The sequence below is a fragment of the Salmo trutta genome, chromosome 3, assembly GCF_901001165.1.
Source record: "Salmo trutta chromosome 3, fSalTru1.1, whole genome shotgun sequence".
Classification (NCBI taxonomy): Eukaryota; Metazoa; Chordata; class Actinopteri; order Salmoniformes; family Salmonidae; genus Salmo; species Salmo trutta.
This window is the reverse complement of record NC_042959.1, coordinates 33,638,200-33,655,769: the sequence shown is the minus strand read 5'-3', so window position 1 is coordinate 33,655,769 and position 17,570 is coordinate 33,638,200. Positions and strand designations below refer to the sequence as shown.

At 38.7% G+C, this 17,570-nt stretch overlaps 1 protein-coding gene across 15 annotated transcripts in view; it reads right to left on the bottom strand.

The window, feature by feature from the left end:
• LOC115173577 (protocadherin alpha-C2) overlaps positions 1-17,570 on the bottom strand; it is a 231,451-nt gene that overhangs the window by 131,180 nt on the left and 82,701 nt on the right. The window lies entirely within an intron of this gene.

Here is a 17,570-nt window from a genome sequence, read left to right as displayed (position 1 = left end):
GGAAGTAGAAGCCTAATTAGTTTACTCCAATTAGGAGAGGGGTGGTAGGGTTAGGGGAAAACAATGAAGGAAAATAGATTTTAAATAAATCTATCAATATATACACTACCGTTCAAAAGTTTGGGTTCACTTAGAATGTCCTTGTTTTTTAAAGAAATGCAACATTTTTTGTCCATTAAAATAATATCAAAATGATCAGAAATACAGTGTAGACATTGTTAATGTTGTAAATGACTATTGTAGCTGGAAACGTCTGATTTTTTTATGAAATATCTACATAGGTGTACAGAGGCCCATTATCGTCCCGTGTGGCTCAGTTGGTCGAGCATGGTGTTTGCAACGCCAGGGTTGTGGGTTTGATTCCCACAGGGGACCAGTACGGAAAAAAATAAAAACATGTATGAAATGTATGCATTCACTACTGTAAGTTGCTCTGGATAAGAGCGTCTGCTAAAATGTTTTTAAAAAAGTAAAACAATCAGCAACTGTCACTCCTGTGTTCCAATGGCATGTTGTGTTAGCTAATCCAAGTTTATCATTTTAAAAGGCTAATTGATCATTAGAAAATCCTTTTGCAATTATGTTAGCACAGCTGAAAACAGTTGTTCTGATTAAAGAAGCAATAAAACTGGTGTTCTTTAGACTAGTTGAGTATCTGGAGCATCAGCATTTGTGGGTTTGATTACAGGCTCAAAATGGCAAGAAACAAAGTACTTTCTTCTGAAACTCGTCAGTCTATTCTTGATCTGAGAAATGAAGGCTATTCCATGCGAGAAATTGCCAAGAAACTGAAGATCTCGTACAACGCTGTGTACTACTCCCTTCACAGAACAGCGCAAAACTGTCTCTAACCAGAATAGAAAGAGGAGTGGGAGGCCCCAGTGCACAACTGAGCAAGAGGACAAGTACATTAGACTGTCTAGTTTGAGAAACAGATGCCTCAAAAGTCCTCAAATGTCAGCTTCATTAAATAGTACCCACAAAAACACCAGTCTCAACGTCAACAGTCAAGAGGCGACTCCAGGATGCTGGCCTTCTAGGCAGAGTTCCTCTGTCCAGTGTCTGTGTTCCTTTGCCCATCTTAATCTTTTCTTTTTATTGGCCAGTCTGAGATATGGCTTTTCCTTTGGAGCTCTGCCTAGATGGCCAGCATCCCGGAGTCGCCTCTTCACTGTTGACGTTGAGACTGGTGTTTTGCGGGTACTATTTAATGAAGCTGCCAGTTGAGGACTTGTGAGGCGGTTGGAACCAAAAATCTCAAATTTGGACTCATCAGACCAAAGGACAGATTTCCACCGGTTTAATGTCCATCGCTCATGTTTCTTGGCCCAAGCAAGTTTCTTATTCTTATAGGTGTCCTTTAGTAGTGGTTTCCTTGCAGCAATCTGACCATGAAGGCCTGATTCACACAGTCTCCTCTGAACAGTTGATGTTGAGATGTGTCTGTTACTTGAACTCTGTGAAGCATTTATTTGGGCTGCAATTTCTGAGGCTGGTAACTCTAATGAACTTATCCTCTGCAGCAGAGGTAACTCTGGGTCTTCCTTTCCTGTGGCGGTCCTCATGAGAGCTAGTTTCATCATAGCCCTTGATGGTTTTTGCGACTGCACTTGAACTTTCAAAGTTCATGAAATTTTCCGGAATGACTGACCTTCATGTCTTAAAGTAATGATGAACTGTCATTTCTCTTTGCCCATTTGAGCTTTTATTGCCATAATATGGACATTGTCTTTTACCAAATAGGGCTATCTTCTGTATACAACCCCTACCTTGTCACAACTCAACTGATTGGCTCAAATGCATTAACCTGTTAGGGTATAGGGGGCAGTATTTTCACGGCTGGATAAACAAATGTACCCGATTTAATCTGGTTACTAATCCTACCCAGTAACTAGAATATGCATATACTTATTATATATGGATAGAAAACACCCTAAAGTTTCTAAAACTGTTTGAATGGTGTCTGTGAGTATAACAGAACTCATTTGGCAGGCAAAACCCTGAGACAGATTCTGACAGGAAGTGGATACCTGATGTGTTGAATTGACTTTAAGCCTATGCCATTGAAAAACAAAGGGGCTGAGGAATGTTTTGGCACTTCCTATGGCTTCCACTAGATGTCACCAGCCTTTACAAAGTGTTTTGAGTCTTATACTGTGAGATCTGACCGAATAAGAGACTTGGAACGGTGATGGCCGATTAGACCCCTGGCGTGCGAGTTGATGGTGGGTACTCTCATTCCGAAACGTTTTAAAAGAGATCCCAATCGCCCGCCTTGAATTTTATTCATGTTCTGGTTAAAAAAGGCACTAATGATTTAAGCTATACAACGTTTGACATGTTTGAACGAACGTAAATATATTTTTTCCGTTCGTGAAGTGAAGTCCGGCTGGCTTAGATCATGTGCTAACAACACGGAGCTTTTTGGACATAAATGATGAGCTTTTTTGAACAAAACTACATTCGTTATGGACCTGGGATTCTTTGGAAGTGACATCTGATGAAGAGAATCAAAGGTAATGGATTATTTACATAGTATTTTCGATTTTAGATCTCTCCAACATGGCGGTTAGTCTGTATCGCAAAGCGTATTTTTCTGGGCGCAGTGCTCAGATTATTGCAAAGTGTGATTTCCCAGTAAGGTTAATTTTAAATCTGGCAAGTCGATTGCGTTCAAGAGATGTAAATCTATAATTCTTTGAATGACAATATAATATTTTACCAATGTTTTCTAATATTAATTAATTATTTTGTTGTCATGACTTGACTGCAGGTATTGGAGGGAAACGATTTCCTGAACATCAACGCCATAGTAAAACGCTGTTTTTAGATATAAATATGAACTTGATAGAACTAAAAATGCATGCATTGTCTAACATAATGTCCTAGGAGTGTCATCTGATGGAGATTGTAAAAGGTTAGTGCATAATTTTAGCTGATTTTATGGTTTTGGTGACGCCTGTCTTTGAATCGACAATACATTACACACAGCTATTGTCAATGTACTCTCCTAACATAACCTAACTTTATGCTTTCCCCGTAAAACCTTTTTGAAATCGGACAACGTGGTTAGATTAAGGAGATGTTTATCTTTCAAAGGGTGTAAGTTAGTTGTTTGTTTGAGAAATTTGAATTTTGACATTTATTTGGTTTCAAATTTGCCGCTCTTGAAATGCACCTGCTGTTGATAGGGTGCGCCACGGGTGGCACGCTAACGTCCCACATAGCCCCAAGAAGTTAAGGAAAGAAATTCCACAAATTAACTTTTAACAAGGCACACCTGTTAATTGAAATGCATTCCAGTTGACTACCTCATGAAGCTGGTTGAGAGAATGCCAAGGGCGTGCAAAGTTGTCATCAAGGGTTAAGGGAGGGTTTGGCCGGCAGTGATGTCCTTGTCCCATCGCGCTCTTACGACTCCTGTGGCGGGCCACGTGCATGCACGCTGACACGGTCGCCAAGTGTACAGTGTTTCCTCCGACACATTGGTGTGGCTGGCTTCCGGGTTAAGTGGGAATTGTGTCAAGAAGCAGTGTGACTTGGCTGGGTCGGCTCTCGACCTTCGCCTCTCCCGAGTCCGTACGGGAGTTGCAGCGATGAGACAAGACTGTAACTACCAATTGGATACGACGAAATTGGTGATAAGGATGCAACAGAGAACTTTTCTGTGCAACAATGTCTCTGGAAAACGTCCACATTATTTCCAGGATTATCCGTTTCGATAACCGAGACACCAGACCAGCTCGCCGGTAGAGAGACAAGCTAGCTGTAATCAGATGAGTGTGGGAAAAGTGGGTGGACCGCCTTCCCCTGTTTTACAACCCTGGGCCCAACGTTACTGTTGATGAGCAGCTTATGCCATTTAGGGGCCCCTGCACCTTCAGGCAGTACATACCGTCTAAACCCACAAAATATGGAATCAAGATCTGGGCTGCCTGGGATGCTGCTTCCTCATTATGCGTCGAACTTGCAGGTGTATATGGGGAAGCCAGATGGAGGAGCCCCTGAGAAGAACCAAGGGATGCGGGTTGTCCTGTACATGACACCGGGACTCTGTGGCCACAACATCACATGAAATATCTTTTTTACTTCACACAAGCTGGGACAGGAGCTCCTCAAGACGAAGCTGATGATGGAAGAGTACGAAAAAACAAGCCAGAGCTCCCACCGCAGCTGTTGAATACACAGAACAGGCCTATCAATTCCTCTAAGTTTGTGTTCACGGCCGACACGTCCCTAGTATCCTACGTGCCAAAGAAAGGCAAAAATGTGGTACTCATGAGTACGCTGCATAGGGATGGGACAATCTGTTACCAGGAACATCAAATGCCACAAAAGGAGGGGTGCCACAAAAGGAGGGGTGGACCATTTAGACAAGCTGGTGACTGGCTACAGCTGCAAAAGAAGAACCCTACGCTGGCCACTTGTGATATTCTTCAACATCTTGGACATCTCGGCGTACAACATCGTTGAACCCAGATTGGAACCGAGGGAAGCTCCAGAGGAGATGGCTCTTTCTCGAGGAGCTGGGCAAGGAATTGGTAAAACCTCAAATCCAGAGTAGGAAACATATCCCAAGCACCCCAGCTTTTGCAGCCATCGTAAGGATGACTCAGGAGGAGGATGCTGGTTCCGCATCCACCCAACCCACATAACCAACAACTTCAATACCAGAAGTGTCAGTGATGTTGTTGCATGTGTGTGTGTCTGACTCTCCTACCTTGGCCTGCTGTAACTATATATGTGAGTGAGTGAGTGAGTGAGTGAGTGAGTGAGTGAGTGAGTGAGATGCTAGTAAAATTCCTGAACTAAGTGTTATCATCATTCTAGAAGAAGCGCTGTGATGTGTGTGGACCCAAGGACAGGAAGACACAGTACACATGCATCAAGTGCAAGAAATACGTTTGCAACACACAGACAGTAAAACTCTGTCCCTCATGTTGTGTGTAGACCGGCCTTAATTTGAATTTGTGTTCAGTGTGTCCTTCCAATTTGTTCTGTTCAAAGCAATAAACATCAATAGTGATGAAAACTTTGTTTCATTTATATTTGTTCAAGATAAACATGATTTATTCCACCCATGTCTTGATTCTAATTGAATTCTGTTTACAAAAATCACATTTTATAAAACAAATTGTGTAGCGCTTTTATTGATAAATGTGATCTACATTAGCAGAGGTAAATGGCAAATATTAACCATGTATTGCTTGTAATTGATCCAAGTCAACATCTAAGTATTAAGTATTTTTACTTAAATTGTTATAGCTGTATTGTTTTAAAAAAACAAATAATGTTGTGGGTCCATCAGACCTGCGAACATCGGGTGAAAAACCAAAACATGAACACCACACAAGGGTTAACAAGGGCCCCAGGACCAGTGGTATCAAAGTAGCCCCATAACATCAAAGATCCAGCACCACATTTTACAGTAACTATGGTATGGGGTTCTGTTCTACATATGCCTATTTCTTTCGAAGCAAAGCCCACCACTGATATCCGTAGCCAAAGAGCTCTATTTTCATCAATGATCTGGAAAGATTCTGTATGGAGGCATGGTCTAAGATCCCTTCTCCAATCTCATCATTTAAAAAAAAGGCTCAGTGCCTTTATCCTCGCAAGGTGAGGTATTAAAAGGTATTGAAAACAGGGGTGTCTCACATAAAGTATTGTCTAAAAACCTACCCAGAATCACATAGTCAAAAACCATATACTACTACACTGTCACAATCAACTACTACTCAGTTAGAACGTCGTCAGAATGACACAAAGAGTCCAGAAAACCCACTGCACAGATACAGTACAAGACTTCAGCATCAGTGCCTAAAAAGCAACTAAGACAAACTGTGAAACGGGAGCCCTTTCCCTCTCATTGTTCCTGTCACAGCCACACACACAAGTGAGAGCGACTGGCACACTGAAATATGCAGCACTGCTGACAGCCCCAGTTACCCGAAGAGAGAAGAGAGGATGGGGTGAGGAGAGGACAGATGGACAGAGGAACAGAGAGAGAGAGGAGAGGACAGTCCCCACAGACAGACAGACAGACAGACAGACAGACAGACAGACAGACAATGCACTCTTAGAAAAAAAAGGTCTAGAGCCTAAAAGGGTTGTTCGACTGACCCCATAGGAGAACACTTTGAAACTTTCTTGGTTCCAGCTAGAACCCTTTTAGTCCCAGGTAGAACCCTTTTTAGTTCCATGTAGAACCTTTTCCACAGAGGGTTCTACAAGGAACCCAAAACAGTTTTACCTGGAACCAAAAAGGGTTATCCTAGGGGGACAGCTGAAGAACCATTTTGGAACACTTTTTTACCAAGAGTGTGGTGTGAAGATTGTCCCTACAGACAAAGAGACAGACTGACTGAGACTGCAAAGAGGAAAGGAAAACGGAGAGGAATGCAGATAGCAGAAGAATAAGAGGTGGGGGGAAATGAGAAAAAAATGTATGAAGTAATGTATGAAGTAAAAACTAAAGATGGACAAGGAAACAGAAAAGGACAGAATATAGGAGAGGAGCCCATCCAATACAGCAAGCACAGGAAGACAGAGAAAGAGGAAGGTTTCAGACATTTTACATCCGACTGCACTCACACTAGGAGACAGAAGGGGGCACAAGAGAGAGAGAACGAACGAGGGAGAAACTGGCTGTGTGGGAGGAGGTCGAGATAGCAAGATCCGCTGTGTGTGAAAAAGAAGGCAAAATGGAGAGAGAGAGAGAGAGAGAGAGAGAGAGTGAATGAAAGAAAGAAAGATGGAAAAAAGAAGGACAGAGGAAGAGGGAACCAGAAAGACGAGCTAAGAAACAGAGTGGCTGTGAGAATAAGGGCGAGTGATGGAGAGGGGAGGGAGATGGAGAGGGAAGGGGGAAAGATGGAGGGAGAGAGTGAGAAATGGAGGTAGAAGGGGTAGAGAGCTGTCTCAGTCATTCAGTCTAATAGTGTAATACTCATCCACAACACTCACATCCCACTGTTTAATTCATACAGGACGGCCCAGTAGATAAGATGGCGAGAAATATAAGAGAGGAGAGTACTGACTGACAGGAGCAGAGGCAGGGGAATCTTTAACCTGCACGCACACAAAGACACACACATATAGACACACATACTATACACTAAAGAAGAGTGGATAAATATGTTTGACAGGCAAAGCCTGAGCAGGTCTGCCTCCCTGTGCAGGAAGGAGATGGTTGTCTCATTGACGTTAAGCTATTATAATACCATTATTAACCAAAATTCCCAAATCTCAAAAAAATCTCCTCTATGGCAGATGGTCTCCCTAAAAAAACAGCCGACAGACAGACAGACAGACAGTCAGTGAAATAAAAAGCTATATGTGGGCTAGATGAGTCACACAGTCCAGGCCTCAAGTTGTCAAAATCGTCAGCAGTTATTTCCAAGAAAGAGAGGCTCAAAATGTGTCAAAGAAAGATCTTTAAAAGGATACAGTTAGATAAAAGAAGGAAACACAGGAATGTCTTCCTCCCATTAACCTGTGAATATAGTGTTCTGCATTGCAATTATCTGTACAGGCAATTGGAGTAGAGAGAGAATGGCGGTGAGTCATCGGCGACCTGGCCCATTCTCGCATATCAGAGAGTGCTGGTTTTAGAAATACACATGTCATGCTGTCATGCATAACGCCAGCCTGAAACACCTGTTTGTGTGTGTGTGTGTGTGTGGAGTGAGTTTATACCTGTGTACAGTATATGTGTGTAGCCTATGTGTGGGTGAACATACAGGACGTCGGCCCACATGGGACATTTTACACACAACTGAATGCGCTCATAACAGGCCCAGCATTACCCAGGTTATGGGGCAAATGGCACCAGGGGAGTCAGAACCCTGCAGATGGGAACACTGCTCTCTGCTCTCTCCAACGGCCATAAAAACACTCTAAATTCAATCATTCCATCCGTGAATAAAGTAAACATTGGATGGATTCATCAGTGACGTTTGCAGCAACTGTGGCCACATTCAATTGTAGGCTTCCTACATCTACTCAGCCTGCATTGGGAGTGCATGATAACACTGTGTGGGGTCAAGAAGCTTAGGAGGGCTGAGTTCAAGATAATCAAATCAAATTTTATGTGTCACATACACATGGTTAGCAGGTGTTAATGCAAGTGTAGCGAAATGCTTGTGCTTCTAGTTCCTAGTTCCGACCATGCAGTAATATCTAACAAGTAATCTACCAATTCCACAACAACTACCTTGTACACACAAGTGTAAAGGAATGAATACGAATATGTACATAAAAATATATAAATGAGTGATAGCCGAACGGCATAGGCAAGATGTAATAGATGGTATGGAGTACAGTATATACATATGAGATGAGTATTGTAGGGTATGAAAACATATAAAGCAGCATTGTTTAAGGTGGCTAGTGATACATTACATCAGGATGGCAAGATGCAGTCGATGGTATAGAGTACAGTATATACATATGAGATGAGTAATGTAGGTTATGAAAACATTATATAAAGTGGCATTGTTTAAAGTGGCTAGTGATACATCTAATTACATCAAGATGGCAAGATGCAGTAGATGGTATAGCGTAGAGTATATACATATGAGATGAATAATGTAGGTTATGTAAACATTATCTAATATAAAGTGGCAAGTGATAAATTGATTACATAAATGTTCCCATTATTAAAGTGGCTTGAGTTGAGTCAGTATGTTGGCAGCAGCCACACAATGTTAGTGATGGCTGTTTAACAGTCTGATGGCCTTGAGATAGAAGCTGTTTTTCAGTCTCTCGGTTCCAGCTTTGATGCACCTGTACTGACCTCGCCTTCTGGATGTTAGCGGGGTGAACAGGCAGTGGCTCGGGTGGTTGCTGTCCTTGATGATCTTTTTGGCCTTCCTGTGATATCGGGTGGTGTAGGTGTCCTGGAGGGCAGGTAATTTGCACCCGGTGATGCGTTGTGCAGACCTCACTACCCTCTGGAGAGCCTTCCGGTTATGGGCAGAGCAGCTGCCGTACCAGGCGGTGATACAGCCCGACAGGATGCTCTCGATTGTGCATCTGTAAAGGTTTGTGAGTGTTTTTGGTGACAAGCCAAATTTCTTCAGCCTCCTGATGTTGAAGAGGCGCTGCTGCCCCTTCTTCACCATGCTGTCTGTGTGGGTGGACCATTTCAGTTTGTCCGTGAAGTGTACGCCGAGGAACTTAAAACTCTCCACCCTCTCCACTACTGTCCCGTCAATGTAGATGTAGATAATTAAATATGTTGCAATGTTGTACAACCATTTTCAGGTTCTTGAATGAGAGACCATGGTAGCATTGCAACAAATACAATCACTTTCCTTTTCTTCCACCATCATTCTGCAAATGGACATTCAACAAAGTGTGTTTACGTTGTAAAACTCTGTACTGTGTGGCTCTTCTGGCTCAGTGACTTGGATGCAACCTCCTAGTGACCTCTAGCCAGCTCAGTCTCCAGGGGATTCACCGATGATGCCAGACCGAGGATCAGCAGCTGCTGTTTGGGCTGAGAGTAAAAACCACTCTAATATTAGGTAAGAGAAATGACTACTGCAATATTAGCTAAGAGTATATACTACTGTAAAATTAGCTAAGAGTAAAGACTGATGTAATATTAGCTAAGAGTAATGAATACTGTAATATTAGCTAAAAGTATAGACTACTGTAATACTAGGTAAGAGTAACGACTACTGTAATATTAGCTAAGAGTAACGACTACTGTAATATTAGCTAATAGTAAAGACTGCTGTAATATTAGCTAAGAGTTACGACTACTGCAATAATAGCTAAAAGTATGGACTACTGCAATCCCAGCTAAAAGTAACGAAGACTGTAATATAAGACAAGAGTATAGACTACTGTAATATTAGCTAAGAGTAAGGACTACTGAAAATTAGCTAATCGTAAAGACTACTGTAAAATTTGTTAAGACCAACGACTACTGCAATGTTAGCTAAGAGTACATCTAAGAGTAATGACTACTGTAATATTAGCTTAGAGAATATACTACTGTAATATTAGCTAAAAGTATAGACTACTGTAATCCCAGCTAAGAGTAATAAAGACTGTAATACTAGCTAAGAGTACATCTAAGAGTAATGACTATGGTAGTATTAGCTAATAGTAAAGACTGCTGTAATATTAGCTAAGAGTAAAGACTACTGTAATATTAGCTATGAGTAACAACTACTGTATTAATAGCAAAGAGTAAAGATTTCTGTTATTTTAGCTAAGAGTAACGACTACTGTAGTATTAGCTAAGAGTAACGACTACTGTAGTATTAGCTAAGAGTTTATACAACTGTAATATTAGCTAAGAGTACATACAACTGTAATATTAGCTAAGAGTAAAGACTGCTGTAATATTAGCTAAGTGTAACGAATATTGTAATTCTAGCTAAGAGTATAGACCACTGTAACAATTACTGAGAGTAAAGACTACTGTAATATTAGCTAAGAGTAAAGACTACTGTAATATCATCTAAGAATATATACTAATGTAATATTAGCTAAGAGTAAAGACTACTGTAATATCATCTAAGAATATATACTAATATAATATTAGCTAAGAGTAAAGACTATAGCAATATTAGCTAAAATTATAGACTACTGTAATCCTAGCTAAGAGTAATGAAGACTGTATTATTAGCTAAATGTACAGCTAAGCGTAACGACTACTGTCCCATGTGGCTCAGTTGGTAGAGCATGGTGTTTGCAACGCCAGGGTTGTGGGTACGATTCCCACGGGGGACCAGTACGGAAAGAATTTTTTTTAATGAAATGTATGCATTCACTACTGTAAGTCGCTCTGGATAAGAGCGTCTGCTAAATGACTAAAATGTAAAAAATGTAAAAGGACTACGGTAGTATTAGCTAATAGTAAAGACTGCTGTAATCTTAGCTAAGAGTAAAGACAACTTTAATGTTAGCTAAGAGTAACGACAACTGTAATGTTAGCTAAGAATATATACTACTGCAATATTAGCTAAGAGTAACTACTACTGCATTTTTAGCTAAGAGTAATGATCACTGAAAAATTTGCTAAGAGTAAAGACTACTGTAATACTAGCTAAGAGTATAGACCTATGTAACATTAGATGAGAGTGAAGACTACTGTAATAATAGCAAAGAGTAAAGACTTCTGTGATTTTAGCTAAGAGTTTATACAACTGTAAAATTAGCTAAGTGTATAGACAACTGTAATATTAGCTAACAGTAAAGACTACTGTAATCTTAGCTAAGAGTAAAGACAACTGTAATGTTAGCTAAGAGTAACGACAACTGTAATGTTAGCTAAGAATATATACAACTGCAATATTAGCTAAGAGTAACTACTACTGCATTTTTAGCTAAGAGTGACTTTAGCTAAGAGTAATGATCACTGAAAAATTTGCTAAGAGTAAAGACTACTGTAATACTAGCTAAGAGTATAGACCTATGTAACATTAGATGAGAGTGAAGACTACTGTAATAATAGCAAAGAGTAAAGACTTCTGTGATTTTAGCTAAGAGTTTATACAACTGTAAAATTAGCTAAGTGTATAGACAACTGTAATATTAGCTAACAGTAAAGACTACTGTAATATTAGCTAAAAGTATAGACTACTGTAATATTAGCTAGGAGTAACAACTACTGTAATAGTGTAATATGAGCTAAGAATAACAACTACTGTAATATTAGCTAAGAGTAAATACTACTGAATTATAAGCTAAGAGTATAGACTACTGTAATACTAGCTAAGAGTAATGACAACTGTAATATTAACTAAGAGTATAGACTACTGTAATATTAGCTAAGAGTAAAGACTACTGTAACATTAGCTAAAAGTATAGACTACTGTGATACTTGCTAAGAGTAACGACTTCTGTAATATTAGCTAGGAGTAAAGACTACTGTAATAATAGCTAAGAGTAATGACCACTGTAATATTAGCTAAGAGTATAGACCAATGAAACATTAGCTGAGAGTAAAGACTACTGTAATATTAGCTAAGAGTATAGACTACCGTAATATTAGCTAAAAGTAATGACTACTGTAATATTAGCTTAATAGGATGACAACTGTAATATTAGCTAAGAGTAATTACTACTATAATATTAGCTAACAGTAAAGACTACTGTAATATTAGCTAACAGTATAGAGTACTGTAATACTAGCTAAGAGTATTGACTACTGTAATATTAGCTAAGAGTATGGACTACTGTAAAATTAGCTAAGAGTAAAGACTACTGTAATATTAGCTGAGAGTATAGACTACTGTAATATTAGCTAAGAATATATACTACTGCAATATTAGCTAAGAGGAACGACTACTGCATTTTTAGCTAAGAGTATATACTACTGTAATATTAGCTAAGAGTCACAACTGCTGTGATATTAGCTAAAAGTAAAGACTACTGTAATATTAGCTAAAAGTAAAGACTACTGTAATATTAGCTAAGAGTAATGGTCACTGAAATATTAGCTAAGAGTAAAGACTACTGTAATATTAGCTAAAAGTAACGACCCCTGTAAAATTAGCTAAGAGTACAGCTAAGAGTAACGACTACTGTAATATAAGCTAAGAGTATAGACTACTGTAATATAAGCTAAGAGTAAAGACAACTGTAATATTAGGTAAGAGTAACGACTACTGTAATATTAGCTAAGAGTAAAGACTACAGCAATATTAGCTAAAATTAAAGACTACTGTAATTCTAGCTAAGAGTAATGAAGACTATAATATTAGCTAAAAGTACAGCTAAGAGTAATTACTACTGTAATATTAGCTAAGAGTATAGACTACTGTAATATTAGCTAAGAATATATACTACTGCAATATTAGCTAAGAGTATAGACTACTGTAATATAAGCTAAGAGTAAAGACAACTGTAATATTAGGTAAGAGTAACGACTACTGTAATATTAGCTAAGAGTAAAGACTACAGCAATATTAGCTAAAATTAAAGACTACTGTAATTCTAGCTAAGAGTAATGAAGACTATAATATTAGCTAAAAGTACAGCTAAGAGTAATTACTACTGTAATATTAGCTAAGAATATATACTACTGCAATATTACGTAAGAATAACAACTACTGTAATATTAGCTATGCGTATAAACTACTCTAATATTAGCTAAGAGTGACAACTGCTCTAATATTAGCTAAGAATATACACTACTGCAATATTAGCTAAGAATAACAACTACTGTAATATTAGCTATGAGTATAAACTACTCTAATATTAGCTAAGAGTGACAACTGTTTTAATATTAGCTAAGAGTAATGATCACTGAAATATTAGCCAAGAGTAAAGACTACTGTTATATTAGCTAAAAGTAACGACCCCTGTAAAATTAGCTAAGAGTACCGACTACTGTAATATAAGCTAAGAGTATAGACTACTGTAATAAGAGCTAAGAGTAAAGACAACTGTAATATTAGGTAAGAGTAACGACTACTGTAATATTAGCTAAGAGTAAAGACTACAGCAATATTAGCTAAAATTAAAGACTACTGTAACTCTAGCTAAGAGTAATGAAGACTATAATATTAGCTAAAAGTACAGCTAAGAGTAATTACTACTGTAATATTAGCTAAGAGTATAGACTACTGTAATATTAGCTAAGAATATATACTACTGCAATATTAGCTAAGAATAACAACTACTGTAATATTAGCTAAGAATAACAACTACTGTAATATTAGCTAAGAGTGACAACTGCTGCAATATTAGCTAAGAATAACAACTACTGTAATATTAGCTATGAGTATAAACTACTCTAATATTAGCTAAGAGTGACAACTGTTGTAATATTAGCTAAGAGTAATGATCACTGAAATATTAGCCAAGAGTAAAGACTACTGTTATATTAGCTAAAAGTAACGACCCCTGTAAAATTAGCTAAGAGTACTGACTACTGTAATATAAGCTAAGAGTATAGACTACTGTAATAAGAGCTAAGAGTAAAGCCAACTGTAATATTAGGTAAGAGTAACGACTACTGTAATATTAGCTAAGAGTAAAGACTACAGCAATATTAGCTAAAATTATAGACTACTGTAATTCTAGCTAAGAGTAATGAATACTATAGTATTAGCTAAAAGTGCAGTTAAAAGTAACGACTACGGTGGAATTAGCTAATAGTAAAGACTGCTGTAATATTAGCTAAGAGTAAAGACAACTGTAATGTAAGCTAAGAATGTAAGCTAACGACTACTGTAATTTTAGATAGGAGAAACGACTGATGTAACTTTAGCTAAGAGTATATACTACTGTAATATTAGCTAAGAGTGACAACTACAGTGATGTTAGCAAAGAGTATAGACTGCTGTAATATTAGCTAAGAGTAATGATCACTGTAATGTAAGCTAAGAGTAAAGACTACTGTAATATTAACTAATTGTAACGACTACTGTAATAATAGCAGAGTAAAGACTACTGTAATTTTAGCTAAGAGTAATGACTACTATAATATTAGCCAAGAGTAAAGACAACTGTAATGTTAGCTAAGTGTAACAACTACTGTAATTTTAGATAAAAGTAACGACTGATGTAACTTTAGCTAAGAGTAATGACTACTGTAATATTAGCTAAGAATATACACTACTGCAATATTAGCTAAGAGTAACTACTACTGCATTTTTAGCTAAGAGTATATACTACTGTAATATTAGCTAAGAGTGACAACTGCTGTGATATTAGCTAAGAGTAAAGACCTAAGAGTAAAGCAAAAAGTAATGACTACTGTAATATTAGCTAACAGTAATTACTACTGTAATATTAGCTAACAGTAATTACTACTGTAATATTAGCTAACAGTAAAGACTACTGTAATATTAGCTAACAGTAAAGACTACTGTAATATTAGCTAACAGTAAAGACTACTGTAATATTAGCTAAGAGTATAGACTACTGTAATATTAGCTAAGAGTAATGACTACTGCAAAATTAGCTAAGAGTAACAACTACTGTAATGTTAGCTAAGAGTAAAGACTACTGTAATATTAGCTAAAAGTATAGACTACTGTAATACTTGCCAAGAGTAACGGCGTATGTAATATTAGTTAATAGTAAAGACTAATGTAATATTAGCTGAGAGTATAGACTACTGTAATATTAGCTAAGAGTAAAAACTACTGTAATATTAGCTAAGAGTATAGACTACTGTAATACTAGCTAAAAGTAACAACACCTGTAATATTAACTAAGAGTATAGACTACTGTAATATTAACTAAGAGTAAAGGCTGCTACTGCAAATCTGCGCTCACATTCCACCCCCATATGAGCTCAAAATAGACAGCTGACTCCGAAAGCGTTATACATTGTGTCACGTGTGCTCCCTCTCCGGCCACTAGGTCACCAGTCTGCTCATCATGGCGCACACCTGTCACCATTGTAACGCGTAATTGCGCATTATGACACTCACCTGGACTCCCTCACCTCCTTGATTACCTGCTCTATATTTGCCACTCCATTTGGTTCCTTCCCCAGACATCATTGTATCTGTATCTGTTTCATGTCGGTGTTTGTTTCATGTATTTATTAAATGTATTCACTCCCTGAGCTTGCTTCCCGACTCTCAGCACACATCGTTACACATTGCTCCCTTGGTATAGGAACAGTTGTGGAATACATACTCTAGAGACCTGAATATTATTATACAGTACTAATATAGGTACGGTACTATATACACAGGCATTTGTATATATACAGTGCATTCGGAAAGTATTCAGACCCCTTCACTTTTTCCAGATTTTGTTACGTTAAAGCCTTATTCTAAAATGTATTACATTAATTTTGTTCCTCATCAATCTACACACAATACCCCATAATGACAAAGCAAAAATATGTTTAGGAATTGTAGCAAATGTATCATTTTTTTAAAACAGAAATACCTTATTTACATTAATACATTCACAAATGCAGCATTACTAAACTTGTAGACAAATAGAGTGGACATACACTAGTCCTGAGGAGCATCCTCTGACCCTAACCCTGATTCTGCTGCAGTGGAGCGAGAGGCAGGAATGACTGTGGCAGGGAAAACATACAGAACCCACCCACATTACCATGCACCCAAACCACTGAGACTTAATGAAACCAGAAGTTATATCAGAGAGAAGAGTGGAGGAGAAACGGTCAGTGGAGTGGATGAAAGGAGAAACAGACACAAATACTGATGAATAAGAGAGATGAGAGCAAGGGAGATTGCGAGAGAGATAATGATGGAGTGAGAAAATAGGTAAGAGAGACAGACAGAGAGTGGGGGTCACATGACCGATACACAACTAGAACTGACATGACCTTCACAGCGGAACCAAACAGAACTGACATTACCCTTCACAGTGGAACCAACCAGGGTTGATCCACTTAGAACCAGAACTAACTGGACCGGAACTAAAGCAACTTGGTATAAAAATAATGCATAACTGCTCCTTGGGCCTACTGTAATTACTGAGATAATAAAATGATAGTAAACAGACTCCTTTATTGATACTTAGCTTGAATGCTTTTCCTTGTTGAGTCAGTGTAAATGCCATGTCAATGCATGTCCTCACATGTTGAGCCATATAAAGCTACAGCTCTATTCTCTCTGTGATTACAACAATGAATGCCTCTGTAGTCAATAGTAGTCAATACTAGTCGCCCATCTCTGCCATGACACAACTTCTACATCTGCATTGCTTGCTGTTTGGGGTTTTAGGCTGGGTTTCTGTACAGCACATTGTGACATTAACTGATGTATAAAGGGCTTTATAAATACATTTGATTGATTGATTGTATACTGTGTGTTTACAGTAGGGAAGAACACACACACACACACACACACACACACACACACACACACACAGTGGGTCTGTGGGCCAACACCTCAGCTCTGCCGCAGTGTCCAACGAGGCCTGCTGACATCAACACTAATACAGCCTGCTAGTTCATAGACGCCCACATCACCTGGATAGGACCACAAAGTGCTGAATCTCACAGTACTCAGCCAGGGTATGCTCAGGACTCACTGTTTTCTAGGCCTGGCCTAACTCCAGAGTCCAGGCACACTCACAGCACCATTGCCAAACTGAACGCAAAGTCTTCACAATAGTACCACAACCCCACTGAAATAAGCCTTATGTTATTAATAACTGTGGTGAATAGACTTTGTTGAATACACTTTGTGTGATTACTAAATGAGCTCAACAGACTGTGACAGAGAAAGAGAGGGGGAAGAGAGAAAAAAATACAGAGAAAAGAGAGAATGATGCCACAGCAGATGAGATAAGTATCTTGCAGAGACACGTCGTGCAGAATTCACTGATACGTGAGAAGTACAGTGGAATAAGCAGTCCTGATTCCAGTACTGGGCAGCTCCACTGTGTAACCAGATTCACTCAAACCTCTCCCCCTCCTCTCCTGTCCTTATCTGCCCAGAAGGATCAGGGGGAAGGCTAGGGAGAGTCGATATTTCTGGGTGCTGAATGTGTGTTAATTTGGCATGAGGGGCGGTTGCATAACTAACCCTCTGTCTGTGTGTGTGGGGCAGTGGGTTGTCTCAGAGGCACTGTCATTAGTTTGATAGGTTCCTTTGGTGCCGCGC